Source organism: Emys orbicularis, chromosome 2 (genome assembly GCF_028017835.1).
Source record: "Emys orbicularis isolate rEmyOrb1 chromosome 2, rEmyOrb1.hap1, whole genome shotgun sequence".
Lineage (NCBI taxonomy): Eukaryota > Metazoa > Chordata > Testudines > Emydidae > Emys > Emys orbicularis.
Window position 1 is genome coordinate 162,493,150 of NC_088684.1, and position 23,075 is coordinate 162,516,224.

A 23,075-nucleotide genomic window follows, 5' to 3' on the forward strand; every position below is an offset into this window, starting at 1 on the left:
CCCCCCAGGCAGCAGTGAGCTCTGGGGGAGGGGCCTCTCTTCCCCCCTCACCACACTCACCTCGCACCACTGTCACTGCACGTGCTCCTAGAGCCCCTCTCAGGTCCAGGAAGCCCCTTCGCCTCCCCTGTGGTGGGTACTGGGGTGGGGCTGCCATCACATGTGTGCCTCCTCCCCTGCTGCTGCCCCTCACTGTAGCCTCACTGGGGGGGAGGGATGGGGCTGCCCCTTGCCCAGCGTGGGGCAGGAGCAGTGACTGCGGGCAGGGGGGAGGGCGGTGCTGGTGGAGGGTCCTGCCGGAAAAGGGAATGGTCCGAGGCAGAAGGGCAGGGTAAGGGCAGCCTGCCCTGCCACTAGTGGATGGGGGGCACCAGGACCCTGCGGCGGCAGTTGATGCCGGGAGCCAGCAGAGCGGAGTCAATGGGGAGCTGCAGAGAGGAGGCAGGGACACCACGGGGGCAGCAAGTGGGGGCTGGGGCACACTCAGGGGAGGTGTGGGCGGGCTGCAGGCAGGGCCAGGGGAGAGACCTGGCCCCGAACATTGGTGGAGCCGGGCCCTAAATATTGCTGGAGCCCAGGCACCACCAGGCCCATACAACTCCCCCCCTGGTGTTCAGTGAAGTAGCAGGTTGGCTGCGAGGTGCATTAACAGTGTTGTTCAGAGGAGGCTAGGACGGGGCCTGCCTGTGCTCTGCCTGGCTCAAGCCAAGCTCTACGATACAATTGCAGTTGCTCCAACCCCTCAGACAGAGACAAACACCTACAAGATCTCTATCAAGCGATCTTACAACTACAATACCCACCTGCTGAAGTGAAGAAACAAATTGACAGAGCCAGAAGAGTACCCGAAAGTCACCTACTACAGGACAGGCCCAACAAAGAAAGTAACAGAACGCCACTAGCCGTCACCTTCAGCCCCCAACTAAAACCTCTCCAGCGCATCATCAAGGATCTACCACCTATCTTGAAGGACGATCCATCACTCTCACAGATCTTGGGAGACAGGCCGGTCCTCACTTACAGACAGCCCCCAAACCTGAAGCAAATACTCACCAGCAACCATACAGCATACAACAAAAACACTAATCCAGGAACTTATCCTTGCAACAAAGCCCATTGCCAACTCTGTCCACATATCTATTCAGGGGACACCATCATAGGACCTAATCACATCAGCCACACTATCAGAGGCTCGTTCACCTGCACATCTACCAATGTGATATATGCCATCATGTGCCAGCAATGCCCCTCTGCCATGTACATTGGCCAAACCGGACAGTCTCTACGTAAAAGAATAAATGGACACAAATCAGACGTCAAGAATTATAACATTCAAAAACCAGTTGGAGAACACTTCAGTCTCCCTGGCCACTCGATTACAGACCTAAAAGTCGCAATATTACAACAACAAAACTTCAAAAACAGACTCCAATGAGAGACTGCTGAATTGGAATTAATTTGCAAATTGGACACCATTAAATTAGGCTTGAATAAAGACTGGGAGTGAATGGGCCATTACACAATGTAAAACTATTTCCCCATGCTTATTTTCCCCCCCTAAAGTTCCTCACATCTTCTTATCAATTGCTGGAAATGGGCCATTTTCATTACCACCACAAACAGTTTTTTCTCTCCTGCTGATAATAGCTCACCTTAACTGATCACTCTCCTTATAGTGTATATGGTAACACCCAGTGTGTGTGTGTGTGTGTGTGTCTTCCTACTGTATTTTCCACTGCATGCATCCGAAAGCTTATACTCAAATAAATTTGTTAGTCTCTAAGGTGCCACAAGTACTCCTGTTCATTTTGCTCTTTCACTGTAACTTATGAACGTTTCATGCAAAGCAATGTTAAACAGGAGGGAGATCTCACTGAAAAGCAGGTAAGCTGAGCTTCCCTGGGGAAATGTAAAAATAAAACCTAAATAGCTGAGCCATTCACAGCCTGTGACTCAGGTTTTGACTAAAATGGGGATGATGATGCTTTGCCCCTTTTATAAACCGTTTTGAGGCATTCATGTCAAGAGCACTGTATAAGAACCAAGTCGTACGTTCTCTTTTTTTATACTAGGAGCATTTCCATGAAAACAGCTCTCTTGTTTTTTGTGCCAGCTGCTTATTTTTCTCTGTCACATTCCTCTGTGACATCAAAGCTGCTGCTGATGTCTCCAACTGACTCCTTTTTACATGTCAAAATAGCTAAAGTTGCCAGAGTGCGAGCCCAAATCCTCTCTCCACAGAAGAGGTGTCTGCCACAGCCCTTCCTGGATGCTAAAAACTGCAGGAGCGAGAAGGCTGTTCACTATTTCTGTCCATCCAATCCTGGGTGCCTCTGCTAAAAATCCAACAAGGCTGTTGCAGGCACAGAGGCCCGAGGACAGCAACAGCGCTGGTTTGTTGCCCGGCGTGCTTCGCGCCAATAAACATACCGGGGTGGAGAAACAATCAAAGTTTATTTGAGATCTCAAAGTGGTGCAAGGAGACAGGCAAGTCTCAAATTGAGCACATCAGTAAAAAACAGCTTCTCTCTTCTTATACTTTACAACTAAGCCCCCCCCCTTTCTCCCCCTCTACCACCCCCCCTAATCCCCCTCCCCTCTCTACCGAAGACATGTTCATACATTTAAGCAGTTAAATCATTCTAGGGCTATAAATCTAGCTTGTTAGTAACATTCCTCTAAACAGGTATTTGGTTCTGTTTACCCTTAGTTTACTACCCCTCCTCCAGCTAGAAACATGCAAACCTCATCATTATTGCTTAGGACCTGGTTATGAGCAAGGTCGTAATTGGTAACTGGCTATTTACACATTCCAATTCCTGTCCTTGGCTTTTGAGGTCGATTAGAGTTAAACGTGGAAGGACAGAGTTTAAACATGGAAGAACTTTGGTTCATATATAGGCCTAATGACGTCAACAAGGCTGCCTACTATGAGGGTGTTTGGGCTCATATGGACACTTGGCATTGGTCTGAGACCATCCAGTAATTCAGGTGATGAATAGCAGTTGTCACATGGAGATGATTTTCACTCTCACCCGCTATGGGCTGGAAGATGCCGAGTCTAAAGGTTTTATCCCATCAGCAATCATGAGAGCACTTCCACCCAGAAACCAGGGCCGGCTCTGGCTTTTTTGCCGCCCCAGGCAAAAAAGCCTCCGGCCGCCCCCCCCCCCCGAGGGGGGGGGGGGGGGCGGAGCCCTGGGGGGGGGCGGCTGGAGCCCCGGGGCGAGGGGGGCGAGCCCCGGCGGGGGCTCCGCTCTCCCCCCCGGCGGCCGGGGGGAGGGCGCCGGAGGGGAGGGCGGCCGGAGCCCCGGCGGGGGCTCGGCTCTCCCCCCCCCCCGGCGGCCAGAGCGCCGGGGGCAGGGCGGCGAGCCCCGGCGGGGGCTCGGCGGCCAGAGCGCCGGGGGCAGGGCGGCGAGAGGGCGGCGAGCCCCGGCTGGGGCTCGGCTCTCCCCCCCCGGCGGCCAGAGCGCCGGGGGCAGGGCGGCGAGCCCCGGCTGGGGCTCGGCTCTCCCCCCGGCGGCCAGAGCGCAGGGCGGCGAGCCCCGGGAGGGGCTCGCGGCTCTCCCCCCGGCAGCCGGGGGGAGGGCGCGGGGGGGAGGGCGGCCAGAGCGCCGGAGGGAGGGCGGCGAGCCCGGCTGTGGCCCCGCTGTCCCCGGCGGCCCGAGCGCCGCGCCGCCCCCCTCCAGGTGCCGCCCCAAGCACCAGCTTGGTTGCCTGGTGCCTGGAGCCGGCCCTGCCAGAAACGAATAAATCAGTTCCCATAGTGCACTGGGATCGGTAGTAGCTAGCATAGTACTGTAATAGCAACATATTGTGCGCTCTTGGCCACGGGCCTTGGTGCATGTGTGATCTTAGGACTCCTGCTTCCTAATGATTGGAGATCATGTTGTCTTGCCCAGTGTGTCTAATCTGTTGAGAGAGCCCTGAAACATGCAGGTGCAGCAGCTCAGGTTAAGGATCTTGGCCTGGTTTTCATTGCACCGAAAAAGACCCTTCATGTTGCTTTGTATCCGTTCTTGTGTGAGCTAATTCCCCATCAGTTTCTTGAGTTTATAACATGGCTGTTTATGTATAAATGCTATGAAAAAACTGCAGAGATTTTTTTATAAAACATGCTGTTAGTATTTTATAAGCTAGTAATTCAGAGTGCACAAGGGTTAACACTGTGAAGTTAATTGCATGGTCAATATTCTTAAAAACTTTTCTTTCTGCAGCCTGCACTAGCAAAATAATCCAGCTAATAGAAATCTGCCACAAGGAGAGTAATCTGCAGGTCACATTGCTAAAGTCAAATATATGGCATGGTTATTTCAGGTGAGCAAACCTCGCTGCCCCACAACTGCTCAGGAGAATCCTCAGAGCAATCAGTGTTCATGCATATTTGCAAACTGATACATTTGCATAGTGTTGCAAGAAGCTGCACTGGCCCGGGCAGCTCTGTGTTTGGAGCAACATTCATTCCCACGTGGATTTCTGAGAGGAAATGCTGAGGACAAGTTAATCCCCTGATCCTCTTCAGGTTCTGCTATTCCAGTGCTGCAGAGTTGTGAGGGAAGGCTTGAGGATTGTGGGGGACTCGATGGGGTGTCCACCCCACACAGGACTGGAAGGGGTTAAGGTGGTTAGGTAAGCCTATGAACTCCACAGGCTGCTGCTGGGAAAGGTCAGTCACTCCCTGGGAAGTGTTAAAATCACCAGCTACAGCTTTGTCTGGCATTTCCCAATTGTTGAGTGCTTGACTTGGCAACCTGAATGTTTTTAATGCTCTGTGTGTGTGTGTGAGAGAGAGAGATCAAAACACAGAATTTAGAACTTTAGAAAGATTCTGGATTGTTGGCTGTGCTACAAGCACTGCTAATTAACTGTCACTATCTGCTTAGTGTTCAACTCTACTAGCTCGGGCAGCCGAGTCTCCCCTTCCCCCTTCAAACTGCAGTAGTCCAATCAACACTGAAGAAACCAACCTTTTCTCTTGTAAACTGATAGCAACAATAGGGTTACCATATTTTAGTTTTAAAAAAGGAGGACATTCCACAGGGCCCCGGCCCCGCCCCAACTCTGCCCCCTCCCCTGAACGCTCCGCCCCTGCTCCTCCCTCTCCAATGCTTCCTGCGAATCAAATGTTCGCGGGAAGCTTGAAACAGGGAGGCAGCAGGTAAGCTGGGGCGGGGTGCGGCGCGGCCCAGTCCGGCCCCCCTGGTCGAGCAGCTCCCTCCAGCGGCCGGCCCAGGCCAAGAGGCTCTGGCCCCGGTGTCTCCTGCCCGGCTCCGCTCGGGCCCTGGGGTGCCGGCCCCCGGCCCAGCACCCCCAGCCCGGCCCCGGCTGAGCACCGCCGGCCCCGGCCTGGCCCTGGCCCCTGGCCGAGCACTGCTGGCCCCGGCCCGGCCCCGCACCGCCGGGCCCTCCCTCCCTATTTTCTCGGACATGTCCGGCTTTTTGGGATTTCCTCCCGGATGGGGATTTGAGGCCCAAAAAGCCAGACATGTCCGGGAAAATCCAGACATATGGTAACCCTAACTGCAACAAGTATTTTTTAAAAAGACACTTCTGCACCATGACAGATGTGTGGTCACATTGCTTAATGCATTATTAGAAGGTGCTCAGATATTATGGTGTTTAGCACGGTATAAAAATCTACATAAAATAGAATCCATCAAGGAAGAAAGCTGAAGTTTCTCCAGAGCCATACATGAGCTTATGAAGGTTGATACTGTGTGTAACAGGGTCATTCATCTCCTATGCATCCCTTTGTGACCTGAGATCATTCTGCAGACATCTTGCCTCGGTTTCTCTTCTTCCTCGTCCCTTGTTCTTTTTAGCAGGCCATTTCCAGCCCTACCTGACTGGAGTTTTGTTCCCCAGGTGTATCAAACTCATCTGTAGGAGCCTCTAACTTTCTGCCACCACTTCCTCACATGCCTTTTTAAGCCCAGTTGGGCAGCAGGTTCACTCACAGTGGCACTGGGCATGACTTCCTTTTAAAGGGGCCAGTCACACTGTGCTTGTCATTATAAGACAATTATAGTCCTGCATATAGCTAAATGTAGTGTAATGGCCAGATATAGGGCATGTTGCTCCTTGAAGTAAATTAAACCTGCAGCCTTTTCAATACCAGTAATAGTCTCACATGCTCAATAAGAAGATCCCTTCACCCCCATTGAAGAACAATGTCTGATTTAGTGATCTAATGCGAGCTACTCAAAAAGTGTTTCACCCAGATGCCCATTCCTGAGCTGAAGTTCCTCGGGCGTGCACTCAGGAGCACCAAGAGAGAGAAAAGGAGTATTTGTAAATGTTTAAGAACAGTTCCCAGGTGGGAGCATCACAGCAATAAGGAACAGAAAGCGCCCTCCAGCCTTCAACCATCAATTTCCCTGCCCCCCTCCCCCCCATATAAACTCATCGTTAGTTTCTTTTCAAGGGGGTTTCTAGGCTTTTGGTTGTAGTTCCGGTGTTTCTGGGTTCTTCCTTCTTTATTTTTTTATCTTTAGAGAGAAATTTCTCTCCTGTTTTTGTTGTTGTGTAACTTGAGCGCCCTCGTGGCCGATGGAGTCTGCTCTGCAGGCAGCTCTGGCCAAGAGAAGGCACGTGCAGGAATGCAGCCGGGAAAGCCCCTTCCACGCATAGGCATGGGAACTAGGGGTGCAGGGAGTGCTTCAGTACCCCTGGGTTGCCGGCCCTGCACGCCCAGGGGTCCTGGCCTCAGCTCTGGCGGGGGAGTGGATGGGGTAAGGGGAATGGCTTTCAGCACCCTCATTATTAAAAATGTTTGAGCACCACTGCTTCCACCCCAGGGGCACCTGCTCCAAACCCCCCAGTGTGAACACACACACGCTGAAAGAGTACAATGAGTACAGGAAAGGGAAATATTTATTTACTGGGAGACTGAAAGGAGAAAAACAAGAGGGGGGAAGCTAGGGGGAGCGGTAAAACAGGGTTACATTCAACACAAGGCCTCACAGGCCCAGTGGTAGCAGAGTCTGAAAGGACAGACACTCAGCAGTGTGTCTGTACACAGAGTTCAGGAGTCCCGGGCAAAGTTCTAGTCCAGGGGTGAGTCTTCAATGCTCCTTGTTGTCTTTGGCGCCAGTAAAGTTTCCCCAACAAACCCCTTCGGTGCCCACTTCTGCTGCTCTCTGCAAAGCCACACAGTGACATGCGACAACCTCCCCACTTCACTAGCTAACATCCAGTTTGTCTTTCTCTCTGCTCCCCTCCCCCTCCACGCCCCACAAAAAGGACTTCCTCTTCCTGAAATAATCAGCACCCCCACCCCCCCAAGAAAAAGATTTAAAGGGTCCATGCTCTCTAAACCCCAAAGGGGTTACAGTGCGTGTTTGGGCAGGTCGGGGAGAGAAGTCACCCTCCCTGCCCTTCCTGACACTGGCTCCAGCTTTTAAACTACTAACACTAAAGAATCATTCCTCAAGTACCTGCTCTGTGCTTTGTCTGCAGGGCTGTCCGATTCCTCAGTGGGGTCACTCTGGGTATTCACAGCATTTTATGATTAATTTTTTGTTTCTGGTTTAATTGCTGTTTTTTGCACTCTGGGCACGATTCTGCTCTCACACAATGGAAAGTAACTCCACTGAAGTCACTGCAGTAGAATGCTGGTGTAAGTGAGGTCAGAATCGGGGTCACAAAATCCACATTAGTGGTGCTGATTAGACATAGGTGAAGAAAAATGTCCCGGTGGCTTTAACTGTTGAGCTGAGAAGATGATTTTTTTTTTTTTTTTTTGGGGTGGGGAAGAGGCAGAGACCAGTGGACGAGGGAGGATCGGGTGCTTTTTTAGACATTCCTGTTTTGAATTATGTTGTTTCGTGTGATACTCTCCATGGTGCTGTACTGCAGGCGAGTTGTGTCAAAGACATAAAGTGTTTATTTACCTCGGGCAGGCAGCAAAACGTCTGATGGCACAAGCTGGTACAGAGAAAACAGAGTTAACACAAAGGACCAACTTCAACCCAGGTGTAAGCAGTGGCCAATCCACTAGCAGTCAACAGGAGCTACCCCTGCTTGTGGCAGGGCTGAACTGGCAGAGTGTGGTATGGTTTGCACCACCTGGCTGTATGACGTACCAAAGGCCGAGTCATGTCAGGTGTTCAGCGCCCCGACTTCCGTTGAACCCCATGGGGATTGGCTTGCTGAGCCCCTTGAGCCAAGCGCCTGGTGGGGTCAGACCCTAGAGCTAGTTGTCAAAAGTTGTTTTTGAAGTGGGGGGAGGGGCTGTGGGGCACTGCAAAGCTTTCTGGCGTGAGAATTCAAATCAGGACGATTTCTGACATCCTGACCTTTGCTGGCCCTGACTGACATCCCATCGCTCCAGCCCAGCTGTGAGTGCCTCACATTATGGGGGCGGGGGGTTGCCAGCACTACCTGTTATTAAGGTTGCCCAGTGCTTCCCATGATAAGCCTTTGTTTTCAGTTGCTTATAACATTGTCACACTGTAACTGTTTGGGCTGAAATTTTCCATGCTGGGTGTCTGCCCTGAGGCTGAATATTTCCTGAAACTTCCATTAAAATAATTCAGCTGTTGCTGAGAACGAGGCTAGGTGAGATGTTGTGGGTCTGTTACAGGAGGGGGACTAGATGATCACGATGGTCCTTTCTGGCCTTAAAGTCTATGATTCCATGACGACCGTGCTTAGCCCATGCTAAACATTTCTGGTGCTGTTTTCTTTGAAAAGCTCTAGCACCCCCAGGCTTTGGAGCAGGGACTTGAAATTTCCCAAGGAGGTGGCCTTTGTGCCAGGGATGCGCCTTTTGCTGTCTCTGAAAATCTACCTAAATTGACCAAATGAGAAGTCTTTGAAAAATCAGAGTTCACACACACCCAATAGAGACTTCTTTGACATTAGCAGCTCCATTCCCCTTGACAATTGTGTCTGCACTGGCATGCTCCAGGACTTTCCCTACAATTGTAGCTCTGATCTGCTGGGTCTGTGCTGGGTCCAGGTACCTGAGCAGAGAGCCTGTCTCTCCTGTGCTTTCAATGCCCCACCCCCCATCCTGCTAGGCTCAGAGGAGGAAGCGCTAGATTCAAATGCAGAGACTAGGGGACAGGGGTGAGTAGATTGGGAGAAAGAGCCTAAGGGATCCTGGAAGCTGGCAGGAGGTGAAAGAAATTGGCATTTGGAGTTGAGGGGAGGGTGCAGAGTAGGTCTGAGTGAGCAAGGACACTTGCAGCCAGAGAGGAGATGGGGAGTGAGATCCAATGGGGTGGGTGGAAGGAGGTGAGGGGGAATGGCAGACGGATCTGATGAAGAGCTGGGGTTCAGGAGAACTGGGACTGGCTGGGCAAAGAGAGCGAAAGAAGGAACTAGGGGCTGGAGATTCATGGGTATTGCGATTGGATGAGGAGCCTGGGAAGTTAGATTGGTACAGGAAGCCAGGATAGGGGAGAGCTCGGCGGACTAGCAGCTAGGACCCCCCTGCTGGGGTGCTCCTGGCTGGGATGCTCCCAGCAGCACGGGGAGATGGGATTTCACGGGGCAGGGCTAATTTTATGGTCCATGACACGTTTTTCACTGCCGTGAAATTGGTAGGGCCCTAGCTATAGAAGAAGATTGAGAGGTGACTTGATTATGGTGTAGAAGTACCTTCATGGAGAGAAAATAATGAGTACCGAAGTGCTCTTTAATCTAGCCAAGAAAGGCACAACAAGAACAAATGGCTGCCAGCTGAAGCCAGAGAAATTCAAATGAGAAGTAAGGCACAAATTTTTGACAGCGAGGGTGATTAACTAATGGAAACAAGTTACCAAGGGAAGAGGTGGATTCTCTGTTTCCTGATGGCCTCACATCACAACTGATTGTCTTTTAGAAGGTGTGTTTTGGTGAAAAACAAGCTATTGGGCTTAATATGGAAGGTGGTGTGTGAAATTTCATGGCCTGTGAAATAGAGGCCGGATTAGCCGATTTAATGGCCTCATAATCTATGAAAAACTCAGTGTGGGGTGAGGAACAGACTCTGCTGTTTTACTGGAAAGCCTGTTTGCTCCCCAGAATCAATAATGAGCAAGTGGGGTGATCCGGGGAGCTGCTCAAACATACAACTGGGCTGGCCAGGGGCAGACATCAGCCCTGCAAGGGAGAGGTGGGTGTGCCAGTGCCTTCACAATGGCCTTTGGCAGGAACTCAGCCTATTGGGCAAAGGTGATGAGGAGGCTGTGACCTCACAGAGCTTCCTTGACATCAGCCAGGCAGGATGGGGTGCAAGGCTGGGGGAACATTGGAGACCCCTGTAGCCTTGCTGCAGCAAGCCTCCTTCTCGCGGTCTCTCCTTGAGGACCAAGAGAGGGTTTGTGTTCATGCACCTGAGTGTTGAGGAGGAGCTGCTTTGGGAGTTTTTGCCTTTCTGTGTTGATTTTGTAGAGCGCAGACATCCCCTGTGTATAAGGTAAGATTCTCAGTGAGGGTTGGAACCTGTTCAGTCTAAGATATATGTTCCCAGCTGAGCTCTAGGCTCAGAAAACACAAGGTAAGTTGGCAGAAAAATGTCCCACCTAGGACTCCGCCCCTTAGCAACTGGCTAACTAATCGGTCTCAAATATAGTTGTAAAGGAGGAATCATTATCGGGTGAGTGTCTTTCTAGTAGGGTCCTGCAGGGATCGGTTCTTGGTGCTATGCTATTTAACATTTTGATCAGTGACTTGGAAGCAAATATACAATCATAACGGTAAAATCTGCAGATGACAGAAAGATTGGGGGAGTGGTAAATAATGAAGAGGGCATGTCACTGATGCAGAGCCAAGTGGATTGCTTAGTGGCCTGAGCACAAGCAAATAACATGCATTTTAATATGTCCAAATGTAAAGTTATACCTCTAGGAACAAACAAATATAGGCTATATGTACTAGATGGGGGACTCTATCCTGGGAAGCAGTGACCCTGAAAAAGACTTGGGTTCATGGTGGATAATCAGCTGACCATGAGCGCCCAGTGGGACACTGTGGCCAAAAGGGAAAATGCGATCTTTGGACCCATACATAGCAGAATCACAGGTAAAAGTAGAGAGGTTCTGTATCTCTGTACTGGGCACTGGTGCAACCACTACTGGAATATTGTGTCCAGTTCTGGTGTCCACAATTTGAGGCAGAAGCTGATAAATTGGAGAGGGTTCAGAGAAGAGCCACAAGAATGATTAAAGGATTAGAAAACATGCCTTATAATGATAGACTCCAGGAGTTCAATTTATTTAGCTTAACAAAGTGAAAGTTAAGGGATTAGCATAAGGGAACAAATATTTGCTAATGGGCGCTTCACTTGAGCAGACAAAGGTATGACAAGATCCAATGGCTACAAGTTGAAGCTAGACAAATTCAGACTGCAAATAAGGCAAACATTTTTAACAGTCGGGGTTTGGAGCAATTTACCGAGGGTTGTGATGGATCCTCCACAACTAGCATTTTTTAAATCAAGATTGGCTGTTTTTGTAAAAAATCTGCTCTAATTCCTATAGGAATTATTTTGAGGGAAGTTCTATGGCCCATATTAAAGAGAAGGCCAGGCTAGATGATCAGAGTGGTTTCTTCTGGGCTTGGAATTTATGAATCTGTGACTGACTGGGGGCATTTAGAATTTGTCCTTTTTCCTTCCCTTTTCCTCCTTCCTTCTTGTCTCTTCTTCTCTTTTTTCTTGTTCCATTTCTCTCTACTGCTCTTCTTCCTGAGGCTGGTGGGGCTGTTCTTCAGCCGTCATTGTAGGAGGCCCTCACAAAGAGGTGGGGCTGGAATAGTGCGCTGACAGAGATTTCCACCAGAGTAATCTCCTCTCATGACTAGTGCTGTCTTTTGGCCATCTGTTGAGAATGCTCAGCCTCCAGTCCCTGAGAGTCTCCACACTGATTGGCCCAGTTTGAAGTTATTGCTGAGTTAATAGCGGGGAGACTGAGGTCATTGTTGGCTGAGGGCAGTGAGGCCTAACGCTCAATTCAGTGGCATCTCTTTGTCTGTAACGTGATAATTATTGAAGACTACATCCAATTGATTCAAAATTTCAGGGAATTTCTAGGCATGAGTGGGAAGAATCTTGTTGATTTTGGTGACAATTGGAAAACAAAACCGCCACAAAAGCCTGGTTTCCACACCACGCCCCTTAAATTGGTGCTGTGAGTTGAGGGGCATTGTGACTTTAGAGCAGGGTTGGGCAAACTTTTTGGCCTGAGGGCCACATTGGGGTTGCAAAACTGTGCCTCCCCAAACAGCCTGGCCCCCACCCCCTATCTGCCCCCTCCCACTTCCTGCCCCCTGACTGCCCCCCTCAGAACCCCCAGCCCATCCAACCCCCGCTGCTCCTTGTCCCCTAACCGCCCCCTCCCGGGCTCCCCCGCCCCAACCACCCCCCCGGGACCCCACCCCCTATCTAACCCCCCTGCTCCCAGTCCCCTGACTGTCCCAACCCCTATCCACACCTCTGCCCCCTGACTGGCCCCCCGGGACTCCCACGCCTATCCAATCCCCCCGTTCCCCATAACCTGACTGCCCCCTCCCCCCAGAACTTCCACCCCATCCAACCGCCCCTGTCCCCTGACTGCCCCCTGGGACCTCCTGCCCCTTATCCGACTCCCCGCCCCTTATCCAACCCCCCAGCCCCCTTACCATGCCGCTCAGAGCAGCATGTCTGGCAGCCACGCCGACTGGCCAGAGCTAGACACGCTGCCACTCTGCTCGGCAGGAGCACACCGCTCCGCCGCCCAGAGCGCTGCCCACATGGCAGCATGGCTGCGGGGGAGGGTGCTAGCCTCCCTAGTCGGGAGCTCAAGGGCTGGGCAGGACGGTCCCGTGGGCCGTAGTTTGCTCACCTCTGCTTTAGAGTCAACTCAGTCAGTCAGTGCTAACTCTCTGCAGGTGATTTGCATAATTCAACCCCATTGGTTAAAAGGAGTCAGCAAATGAAACTGCAGGTTTCAATGGGAGAGATGACCAAGGCAGGCAGCAGGCTTAGGGTTTATGCTCAGGGTTATTGGAGTGAGTGAGTGATGGGTGGCTGAGTTACCTCTGATGTCACAATGTTACTGCTCAGGCTCCTCTGCCTGCAGTGTCAGATGGGCAGTGACTGTCAGGGGGAAGGTTTTGTTGATCTAAAACTTGTAAAACAAGAAGAGCAGAAGAGGAATGGCTTAGATGATTTGACAATAAAATGTAGGTTTTGCGGCAGTATCCTGTGCAATTGCTACTGGTTCAGGGACAGACACAGCATTCCTGCCCCTGCCGCCCCCCCCCCCCCCCCCCCCGTTAGCTGGGCCTGCATAAACAGACAAATGTCCGACCCTCTAGTTATTCTCTTTTAAGACTGAGCAAATAACACACAACAGATGATTGATATGATTAATTTTGCTGCCTTTTCTCCTTTAATGGAATATGAGCAATTTATGATTCTCGTAAATGAAGTAGTTCTTCTAAAATGAAGGTGAATAAAAATAAATGGTTGTTTCAAAACCAAAAACCCAAAAGGGGATTTTTAAAAATTTTAATTGGATTTTTTAAATGTAAATTAAAAGCAGGTTTATTGGGGGAGGGGGGGGAAAGGGGGGGGGGACTGAAACATAGAGGGGGGAATGGCTTGCCCAAGGTCCCTTAAGTCAATAGGAAAACCACTAATGAAAGCCAGGAGTCCTGACTCCCAATCCCCTGCCTCAGTCACTACAAGAAGTCACACTTGGAGCCAGGGAGACTGGGAACAGGGTCCTGCTTGCCCTTCCCAGCTCTGGAAAGCAGTGTTCCTCTGGGGGGTCAGACCCTGCCAGCTGCTGAACACCCACAACCCCCATCAGTGGGAACTGAGGGGGACTCATGCCTCATATGATTGGGACCTTGTGAAGTTTAGCTGGGGACGAGTTCGCAGGGCAAGCTCAGATGCCTTCCCGGGTTCTGTTCTTTCTCTAGTCTGGGAGGGCCTGTGGTTGGGGGGGGGGGTGGAGGAGGGAGCTGCTTGTCCAAACAGACTGAAAACCCCACTGCTCTGAAAGGATGAGACTCCCCCGGCGTCACAGTGGGGAGGGGGAACTTTGGGAGAAGCCTGTGTTGTGAGCTGCTGCCAGTGTGTGTAGATTGCAGTCCCTGAGCCCCGTGGTGGGGTGTGCAGTGAGGGGGAGTTGCCCCAGCGGAGGGGAGGTGGGGATGGAGCAGGCAGGCCCATTAGTGAGAGGCTGCCTTGACCCCAGACTCATGGCTGCTCCCCACTCAGTTCCAAGATGGAGAGGCTCAAGCAGGGCCTGGGGAAGAAGGCTGTGCAGGTGACTCCAGAGCCGGTGGGAAGCAGCTGCCGGCTTCCTCAGGAGGAGAGAGGCCCCTCTGTCCCTGCTGGCAGGGAAGCAGCTTGTGGCCAGGCAAAGCGGTGGAAGTGCCTGACATTCTGGAGGAGGAAGACACCAGCTCCCAGAGCAGGCCCTGAGGCACCTTCTGGGCCAACATGGAGGTGGCCCAGGATGCAGCCGTGCAGGAGGGAGCCAGGAAAGGGCAGGAGCCGGGCAAGGCAACTCTGGGGTTTCCTCTCCAGGAAGCAGAGGAGCCAGGAGCCCAGCGCCAGGGCCCAGGAGGAGCCATGGATTCCATGATTTTATGGGACCTCCATGACTTCCTGAAAATTATGATTCAGCTCCGGGCGGCAGAGCTAAGGCTTCAGCCCTGGGAGGTGGAGCTCAGGCTCCAGCCCCATATAGTGGGGCTTGGGCTTCCATGATTTATTGTTTATTGCCCACATCCTGCCCGTGACTTTTATTAAAAATACCCATACCAAAATCTTAGCCTTAAATATGAGTCAACAATGTGATGGAGATGCAAAAAAGGCTAACTAAGATTTTAAGTGATTATAAGTAGCAGGCATAGAAATCAAAGTTGGTTACCTAAGTAATAAATATAGAAATGCAGTCTAAATTTTAACTTTAACAGACTAAGTAAGATTTGAATCAAGTTGTCTCTCACCCTAACAGATCCTACAGGTAGCTTACAGTTCCTTAATACACGGACTGGACACCCTTCCAGCCTGGGACCATTCTCTTCCAGACGATCTTCCAGGTGTTGAGATGGAGGTGGCGGGGAGAGAGGCCAAGAGATGATGTCACTGTCTCTCTTTTATGCTTTCTTCAGGATGCTAGAAAGGTCCTTGCTGTAACGTGAGTTAGGTTGCCCCATTGCATATGTGCCTTCTACAAGAAGTCTCTGAGATAGAAGGCTGGGTGTTGATGAGCCATTAACACCTGTCTGGCCAGCGATGGGGGCTTCTTTGTCCCTACTGAAAGTCCAGCTGTGGGCATCTCTCAACCTCATAACATATTTCAGTAACATGTATAGCAATACTTCATAACTTCACATACAATGATAGTACATAAAATCCACAGCATATTAAAGTCCAACAGATCCACACACTTAAAATGATACTTCACAAGGCATGCTTTTTACAAAACAAACCATAATCACATGATAATAGTGAATATGAGGGGTCCAGGGTGCTAATTTGAGGTAAAGAGTGTCACACTGATCCATCCCATCTTCCATTCCTTGTTGGTTTTTTGCTTTCTCTTAATAGTTTGAGATGCTTGCTCATCCAACTTGGTCTGTAACCCTTCCCTACAAATGTTTCCCCTTGCTTGAGATTCAGGCTTCAGATAGGTTCTGCAACTTTGACTTAAAGTAATTCCAAGCCTCCTCCACAGTCAGATCCTTGAGTTCCTCAGTCTAGTCCAGTTCCCTAATTCTCTTACTTTTTTTAATTTGCTCTTTTGAAATTAAGAACCCTAATTGCAGATCTATTTTTTATCTTTCCATTTAGTTTAAACTGAATTAGCTCATGATCACTTGAACCAAGGTTGTCTCCTACAACTAGCTGTTCTAAGAGGTCCTCACTACTCATGAATGACAAATCTAAAATAGCATCAGCTCTTTTGGTTTGGTGGCTATTTGGTGAAGAAATCTGTCAGCTATCACATCCAGGAAAATCTGGGCCCTACTATTATTAGTAGCACTTGTCCTCCAATCTATATCTGGGAAGTTAAAGTCTCCCATAATCATAAAAAGGTCTCTATCCATATCCAAATCAGATGTGTGGGGGGAGGGGGTCTCTAGCATACCCCAAGCACTATCCAGGGGAGCCTCTGGTAGCTTTCTTCTCCAAAGTGATTTTGACCCAAACAGACTCTGTTTTATCCATTCCATCACTTCTGATTTCTTTAGTTTAACTCCTTATTAATATACGATTCTACTCCACCACCTTTGCCTTTATTTCTGTCTTTCCTGAACGGCACGTACCCTTCAGTTCCTGTACTCCACTCATGACTACTATTCCATCATGTTTCTGTTAACCCTATAATATCTGGTTTCACTTCCTGCACTGGTAGTTCTAGTTCCTCTATTTTGTTACCCAGGCTCCTTGCATTGGTGTACAAACATCTTAACTGTTGCTGCTTGGCTTCACTCAGATTCCTCACCCGATTGAGTACAGTTATTCTACTTACAGTATTGCCTACCTGACTTTAGCTTCATTGGTATTAGACTCATAGACTCATAGACTTTAAGGTCAGAAGGGACCAATATGGTCATCTAGTCTGACCTCCCGCATGATGCAGGCCACAAAAGCTAACCCACCCACAACAGAATCTTCCAGCCTGCGACCCCTGCCCTATGCTGCGGAGGAAGGCGAAAACCCTCCAGGGCCTCTGCCAATCTACCCTGGAGGAAAATTCCTTCCCGACCCCAAATATGGCGATCAGCAGAACCCCGAGCATACAGGCAAGATTCTACAGCCGGACCCTCATTTTACCCGCGATGGCACGTTAATGCCTAATTGACTAAAATCACGTTATCCCTTCAAACCATTCCCTCCATAAATTTATCAAGCCTAATCTTGAAGCCAGAAAGGTCTTTCGCCCCCACCGTTTCCCTCGGAAGGCTGTTCCAAAATTTCACCCCTCTGACGGTTAGAAACCTTCTTCTAATTTCAAGCCTAAACTTCCCCACGGCCAGTTTATATCCATTCGTTCTCGTGTCCACATTACTACTGAGCTGAAATAATTCCTCTCCCTCCTTGGTATTAATCCCTTTGATATATTTAAAGAGAGCAATCATATCCCCCCTCAGCCTTCTTTTGGTTAGGCTAAACAAACCGAGCTCCTCGAGTCTCCTTTCATAGGAAAGGTTTTCCATTCCTCGGATCATCCTAGTGGCCCTTCTCTGTACCCGTTCCAGTTTGAGTTCATCCTTTTTAAACATAGGAGACCAGAACTGCACACAGTACTCCAAATGAGGTCTCACCAGCGCCTTGTATAACGGAAGCAGCACCTCCCTGTCCCTACTAGAAATACCTCGCCTAACGCATCCCAAAATCGCATTAGCTTTTTTCACAGCCACGTCACATTGCCGACTCATAGTCATCCTGCGATCAACCAGGACTCCGAGGTCCTTCTCCTCTTCCGTCACTTCCAACCTATGCGTCCCTAACTTATAACTAAAATTCTTATTAGTCATCCCTAAATGCATCACCTTACACTTCTCACTATTAAATCTCATCCTATTATTGTTACTCCAATTTACAAGGTCATCCAAGTCTCCCTGCAGAATATCCCGATCCTTCTCCGAATTGGCAATACCTCCCAACTTTGTGTCATCCGCAAACTTTATCAGCCCACTTCTACATTCGGTTCCGAGGTCAGTAACGAATAGATTGAATAAAATCGGACCCAAAACCGAACCTTGAGGAACCCCACTGGTGACCTCCGTCCAACCCGACAGTTCACCTTTCAGTACTACCCGCTGCAGTCTCCCCTTTAACCAGTTCTTTATCCACCTCTGGAATTTCATATCGATCCCCATCTTTTCTAATTTAACCAATAATTCCTCGTGCGGCACAGTATCAAACGCTTTACTAAAATCGAGGTAAATTAGATCCACCGCATTTCCTTTATCTAGAAGGTCTGTTACTTTCTCAAAGAAGGAGATCAAGTTGGTTTGGCACGATCTGCCTTTCGTAAACCCATGTTGTAATTTGTCCCAATTGCCTTTGACCTCAAGGTCCTTAACTACTTTTTCCTTCAAAATTTTTTCCAAGACCTTGCATACTACAGAAGTTAAACTAACAGGCCTGTAGTTACCCGGGTCACTTTTTTCCCCCTTCTTAAAAATAGGAACCACATTAGCTATTTTCCAGTCCATCGGTACCACCCCTGAGTTTACAGATTTATTAAAAATTATCGCCAAGGGGCTTGCAATTTCTCGCGCCAGCTCCTTCAATATTCTAGGATGGAGATCATCCGGTCCGCCCGATTTAGTCCCATTTAGCTGGTCAAGTTTGGCTTCCACCTCTGATACTGTAATTGCAATCGCCCCTCCTTTATTCCCCTCTGTCCCGCTCCCTCTATTCCTAAGCCCTTCATTAGCCTTATTAAACACCGACGCAAAATATTCATTTAGATATTGTGCCATGCCTAGATTATCCTTAATCTCCACTCCATCTACATGCTTCAGCGGTCCCACTTCCTCTTTCTTTGTTTTCTTCCTATTTATATGGCTATAAAACCTCTTACTATTGGATTTAATTCCCCTCGCGAGATCCAACTCTACACGGCTTTTGGCCTTTCTCACCGCATCCCTACATGCTCTGACCTCAATAAGGTAGGTTTCCTTGCCGATCTGTCCCCTCTTCCATTCTTTGTACGCTTTCTGTTTTTTCTTAATCGCCCCTTTGAGACGCCCGCTCATCCAGCTAGGTCTAATTCTCCTGCCTATTAACCGTTTCCCCTTTCTCGGGATACAGGCCTCGGACAGCTCGTGCAACTTCAGCTTGAAATAATCCCAGGCCTCATCTGCCTTTAGCTCTCTAAGTATGTTAGCCCAATCCACTTCCCTAAGTAGTTGCCTTAATTTATTAAAGTTGGCCTTTTTGAAATCGTAAACCTTAGTCACAGTTTTATTTCTGTTAATCCTTCCATTTAGTTTAAACCGAATTAGCTCATGGTCACTCGAGCCAAGGTTGTCCCCTACTACCATTTCCTCAACGAGGTCCTCACTACTCACCAGCACCAAATCTAAAATGGCATCCCCCCTCGTCGGTTCAGCTACTACTTGATGAAGGAATTCATCTGCTAGCACGTCTAGGAACATCTGAGCCCTATTATTGTTACTAGCATTTGTTCCCCAATCTATGTCCGGGAAGTTAAAGTCCCCCATGATTACACAGCTCTTATTAGTTTTTACTTCCTTAAAAACATTAAATAGTTCTCTGTCCGCATCCAGGCTAGATCCCGGCGGTCTATAGCACACCCCAAGCAGTATCTCAGGGGAGGCTCTAGTAGTTCTTTTACCCAGTATAATCATTGCCCAGACAGACTCCGTCTTATCCATTCCATCACTTATTATTTCTTTACAGTTTAGCTCATTATTGACATACAGTGCCACACCCCCACCTTTACCTTTTTTCCGGTCATTCCTAAACAGCACATACCCTTCCATACCTGTACTCCAGTCATGACTACAGTTCCACCACGTTTCGGTTATTCCTATGATATCAGGTTTCATTTCTTGGACCAGGAGCTCGAATTCCTCCATTTTGTTACCTAGGCTTCTCGCATTGGTGTATAAACATCTTACCGTATGCTGTCTATCCTTTCTCCCATTAGTTATGCACTAATTAGTTATGGCACTATCTTTCCTCTTACTGTCCATTCTCCTACATACTGCTCTTCCTTTCCCCATTGGAGTATTCTCTCTTGACTTTCCTGCCGGTCAATATTAGAATAAGGCATGAGGATTACATGAGCATCTCCCAGCAGTCTCCCCCCGAGTTCCTAGTTTAAAGCTCTTTTAATCAGTTGTGCCGTCCTCCACTCCAGCAGTCTATTTCCCTCCCTATTCAGGTGGAGTCCATCCCATGAGAACAGTCCTCTGTCCGTGAATGCATCCCAGTCATGAAATATCCCAAAACCCTCCTTGTAGCACCACTGCCTGAGCCATCTGTTGATCATCATAATCTTGTCTTGCCTTCACTCTCCTCCTCTAGGGCCAGGCAGAATCCCACTGAAGATCACCTGAGCCTCCATTTCTTTAAGTGTCTTCCCCAGCTTGGCATAGTCTCCTTTGGTGCATTTCAGTGAGAATCTAGCAGTATCATTTGTTCCCCATGTGAAGGACAATCAGTTAATTCTTTACTGCTTCCATTAGAATTATTTTCAGCCTCCGGTCCACATTCTGTACCTTAACTCCTGGCAGACAGCACATTCGTCTGTTCTCCGGATCAGCTCTGGTGACAGGCCTGTCTGTTCTTCTTAGTAGGGAGTCCCCAATCATGTAGACCTTCCTTTTCTTGGTTTTGTTGTGATTTTCTGGCCTTCCTCCCAGGGCCAGCTCCAGGGTTTTTGCCACCCCAAGCGGCGGAAAAAAAGAAAAAAAAGCTGCGATCGCGATCGGCGGCACTTCGGCGGCAGCCCCACCGCGCCACTTCATTCTTCTGCGGCAATTCGGCGGCAGGTCCTTTCCTCCGAGAGGGACTGAGGGACCTGCCGCCGAATTGCCGCTTAAGAGCCGGACGTGCCACCCCCTTCCATGAGCCGCCCCAAGCACCAGCTTGCTGTGCTGGTGCCTGGAGCCGGCCCTGCTTCCTCCTGTTCCTTCTGATTGCAAGTCCTCTTGTCTTTTGTTCACACTTGCAATCTTTTGTGAGTCATCCTGTATCCTTCCCCTCTTCTTATAGGACTAGCCGTTCTTCTCTTCTTCCTTGACCTCCCACCTTCTGTGACTGCCTGCTGTGCCCCTTCTTCATTTTCCAACTCAGCAAACCTATTCCTGAGCTCTATTTCTCCTTCATTAGCCAGTCTTTCGCTCTGCCTGGTTCTCATAGTCACATGCTTCCAGTGGCCGCATTCCTCATCCAGCAGTCTCCCCTCAGAGTTCATCAGTGCAGCTTGCATCTGCCAGTCTTGACTTTTCCCTTCAGCCTTCTCTTGTCTTCCCTCCATCATCTGCTTGAATCCCCATCAAAACTAAACAACCATAGTTTCCACTTGCATCTCCAAGTCTCTGATCTTCTCTTCCATCTAGTCTAACAGGCGGCACTTCATACAAACCAAGCTCTTTTTGTGTACCTGCTTCCGAATACTTTACATCCTGCAGCTTCCACATCTGATTGTCTTCATTGTCTCACCCATTCCTTGTCTCACTACCACTGCTGCCTCTGTATCTGTCACAGCCTTCCCGCCTAAGCTCCTATCATGGAGAAAATAACAAATCCCCAAACAAAATCCCCCGCCAATGAACACCAAAGCAGAAACAGACCACTACACACTCCCTTCCCCAACCTCCCACTCAAACGCCCCTGTTTTCAGCTCTGTTTGCTGGTTCCTGTGCCACTGGATGGCTGCTTGGCTGCCTTTATAGACCCCCAATCAGAGAAGCCCCACTGCCTAATCAGGGAAGCCCTGCCCCCTAATCTGAACTCTGCTTCTCTCACAAAAAACTATGCCCTACCAGCCTCTGCCAAACTGAAGAAAAAAGAAGGGAAAAAAAAGAAAAAAACCCACACAAAACTACAAAAACTCACTCACTGTCCCCTATGGAATAGGTGCTTGCCTCCTTCCTTCTCCTCCCACTGAACTCCCACTCAAACTCCCCTGTTTTCACCTCTTATTTATTTATTTACTTATTTTTGCTGGCTTCTGTACCAGCCATTGGATTGTGTTATAGCTTTCTCTGCTAAATTGAGCTCATTATCAAGTCATTCCTTAATCTTCTCATAGCTCTTCTCTGAACCCGCTCCAATTTATCAACATCCTTCTTGAATTGTGAGAACCAGGACTGGACACAGAATTCCAGCAGGGGTGTCACCAGTGTGAAATACAAGGAAGTTCTGTGACCTGTGTTACACAGGAGATCAGACTAGATGATCACTTCTGGCCTTGGAATCTATGAATCTATGCTGCAAAAGTTTGAATTGCACATTACACAAATAAGTCAAATATATGAAACAGAGTGATTTGAACTGAATGTGACTGACACATGCTGTAAATTCATTTTGTGTGATGTGCTACCAAGCAGAGAATGTCATAAGTGGAAGGGGTAAAGAAGGATTTTGTACTATATTTTATTGTTTTTCAAATATCTATATTTGAAAGGATACATAGCAAGTTACAAATATAAAACAAAGTACTTTTTTTTTTCAGTTTAGCTTATGTCACTGGGGAAGGGGTTTAAGGCAAACTGAAAAAGGTCACTATTATACCAGAATAAGGGGGTCCACATAGGAGTTATACCAGTATAATTACACCTGCATAACCAGTAAAACTTTCCCATGTAGACCAGGCCTTAAGCTCCACAGCATGTCACAGACACAGCCTCTCCTTTCAGGTGTTCTGTATCATCCTTCTCTCTAGAGGCCACCTGCCTCGGTTCCAGTCTAGCAAACAGTCTTCCACAGGTTAATTGTTCTGGTTTCAGCCATTAACCAGCTCACAACATTTAGAGACAGAGATCACCCATTTTTTAATTCTCTCTGGATTGGTATTGACTAGGAAAAGTGGCTGAGTTTAGCTCAAGGGTTAGCTAACATGTGCTAGCTAAGCCTGTCCTAACTTGACCTGTTTTCCAGTGCAGATACAGTGAGACACCATTAGCTCAGTTTTAGCTGGTCAAGTTGCAGCCTAGGCAGTTGTGAGAGATCACCATTCATTACCTATGAAAGCAATCCAGCTCCCCTCTGGTCTAATTTTCTGTGTGTCTTGGTTCCTTTAACAGTGAATTTCAAGGTGATTGGACCTGATCATCCCATCATGGTCTCTGTAGGGAGTCCCCAATCATGTAGACCTTCCTTTTCTTGGTTTTGTTGTGATTTTCTGGCCTTCCTCCCAGGGCCAGCTCCAGGGTTTTTGCCACCCCAAGCGGCGGAAAAAAAAAAAAAAGCCGCGATCGCGATCGGCGGCACTTCAGCGGCAGGGAAGATGCCCTGTTACCCTGTCACCTCTTCCGTAACACAAGTGCTCAGAAGATGGAGGTGCGCTGGTACCGATCCAAGTTCTCTGAACCTGTCCATCTGTATCAGAATGAAAAAGATCAGGCTGAGCAGCAAATACCAAATTATCAGGGCAGAA